Below are 2,529 nucleotides of genomic sequence, written 5' to 3'. Positions count from 1 at the left end.
GAGAGAGAGAGAGAGAGAGAGAGAGAGAGAGAGATAGAAGAAGAGAGAGATATGTATGGCTTCTTTCAGTTTCTGCTTCCCAAATTCACTTATGTGGCTTTGGTCGGCATGGGGTTATAACAGAAAACATTTGACTGGACCAGGAACTGTCAAACTTCTTACCACACAGCGACGACTATTTCCTCCCGAAACCATTTTATTCCGACTTAACATTTTAAACATAAACACGTGATATTCTAATTCACTTTTTGTCTATTTTTATTTTCCTTATGTTTTAAAAAACTTGTCTTTCATGTTTTAAAACTTGCAAAAGGTTTTGAAATCGAACAATTTGAATATGAAAATTTATGCATATTATTTTGCGCCGGACAAAATGCTTGGTGGAATTTCGTCGGTGTCTACGTTCTGAGTTCAAACTTCGCTGAGGTCGTCATTGCCTTTCATCCTTTCGGGGTTGATAAATTAAGTACCAGTGAAACACTGGGATCGATATAATCGACTAATCCCCTCCTCCCAAATTCTCAGGCCTTGTGCCTTTAGTTGCGCAACTGTTCAATCTATCGGATTGCATATTTTTTGTTATGAAAAATAAAAAAAAATAAAAATTTATAGGCGCAGCCGGAACCATGTACTCCCCAACCACATAGTTCTGGGTTCAGTCCTGCTACAGCACCTTGGCCAAGTGAATTCTACTCGGACTGACCAAAGTCTTCTGGGTGGATTTGGTAGAAACTGAAAGAAGTCTGTAGGTGCTCCAGCATGTCCGCTGTCAAATGATTGAAAGAAGTAAAAGAATATGTACGTGAGTGTGTGTGTTTGTCCCTATCCCCCACTTGATAACCGATGTTGATGTGCTAACGTGCTCGTAAACTAGCAGTTCGGCAAAAGTGAAAGGAAGATTCGACCTCGGCCGAATTTGAACTTAGAACGCAAAGACGGACGAAATACCGTTCATATTTTTTTCCCGGCGTGTTAACGATTCGGCCAACTCGCTGCCTTGCTCCGACTACATATTACTGCGCAATTGATAAACTGATAACGAAAGTGAATTGAAGTCAACCCGGAAGTGTACAAAAATAGATCTTTTCTCATTTTTATGATTTTATTTTCTTTTTATTTGTTTCAGTCATGTTGTTATGTATTTGGTGACAATAACGAGTGGTTTCCACATATGTGTACATCTCGGACTTTGTTACCGCATAACTTCCAGACAAAAATGGATATTTTTTAATGAAATTTTCTACAAATACGTTTCAGGTGGTGTAGATTCCGATTATATCGGGGTAGAGATGGACTATATGTAATCTGAACCTTCCCCCCCCCCTTATTTATTATTTTTTTTTACGGAATCCCACGTTTTAGGCTATGGAGATTCCGATTCTGAAAAAAAAAATTTTTGAAAAATTTCAATTACCCCCCCCCACCAAGCAGGCTATTTACATGCTAGAAATAACAGCCAAATCTCACAAAACTAGTGTTAGGGTTAGGGTTAGGGTTAGGGTCAGGGTTATGGTTAGGGTCAGGGTTAGGGTTAGGGTTAGGGTTAGGGTTTGAGTTAGGTTTACCCTGTGGATCTATATAAAAACCGGGGGTGGGGGATCGAAATTTTGAAATTGAGATTTTTGAAATTTTTTTTTCCCGAATCGGATTCTCCATGGTCTGAAACATAGGATTCCGTAAAAAAAAAACAAAATTTAAAAGTGGGGGTATACCCAGATTACATATACTCCATCTCCACCGGCTGTGTTCCCTCGTGTATTTTTTAATGAAATTTTCTACAAATACTTTTCAGAGTGTGTAAATTACAATTATATCGCAATTTGATGTAAAGAAAATTAGTGAGCACACACCTATATACTGACACAAAACAATTATTTTCGAAATTTCACTTTGCAGATATACGTGACCTGTGTCAGTATGTATATGTGTGAGTCCATCAAATTTGTTTTTTGTTATTAAATTCCGATGTGGAGGCGCAATGGCCCAGTGGTTAGGGCAGCGGACTCATGGTCATAGGATCGCGGTTTCGATTCCCAGACCGGGCGATGTGAGTGTTTATTGAGCGAAAACACCTAAAGCTCCACGAGGCTCCGGCAGGGGATGGTGGCGAACCCTGCTGTGCTCTTTCACCACAACTTTCTCTCACTCTTACTTCCTGTTTCTGTTGTACATGTAGTGCCTGTAATTCAAAGGGTCAGCCTTGTCACCCGAGAACTACGTTAAGGGTACACGTGTCTGTGGAGTGCTCGGATCAACTGGAACCCTCGATATCGTAAGCGACGGAGTGCCAACAACAATTAAATTCCGATTCGAGGATTCACAGAAAATTTCATTCGAAAAAATTACCCATTTTGTATGAATTTCACAAAACTCCTCTCCCCACCCCAGAAAAAAGTTTTTAACAAAATATTCCGATTTTATCTAAAGCGTATTTGTAAAAAAATTAATTAAAGAATATTAATTTTTCTGGAAGTTATGAGGCAACAAAGTTGGCGTAGGGTGCACACATGTAGAAGAATGCCAGCAGCC

General features: G+C 39.4%; 1 protein-coding gene across 3 annotated transcripts in view; it reads left to right on the top strand.

The window, feature by feature from the left end:
• The window catches only part of LOC106877312 (RNA exonuclease 4), a 74,048-nt gene that overhangs the window by 45,439 nt on the left and 26,080 nt on the right, over positions 1–2,529 (top strand). The window lies entirely within an intron of this gene.

This window comes from Octopus bimaculoides, chromosome 29, assembly GCF_001194135.2.
Source record: "Octopus bimaculoides isolate UCB-OBI-ISO-001 chromosome 29, ASM119413v2, whole genome shotgun sequence".
In the NCBI taxonomy this organism is placed as follows: Eukaryota; Metazoa; Mollusca; class Cephalopoda; order Octopoda; family Octopodidae; genus Octopus; species Octopus bimaculoides.
Note: the sequence above shows the minus strand (reverse complement) of the source record. Positions and strands in the feature narration are given on the sequence as shown.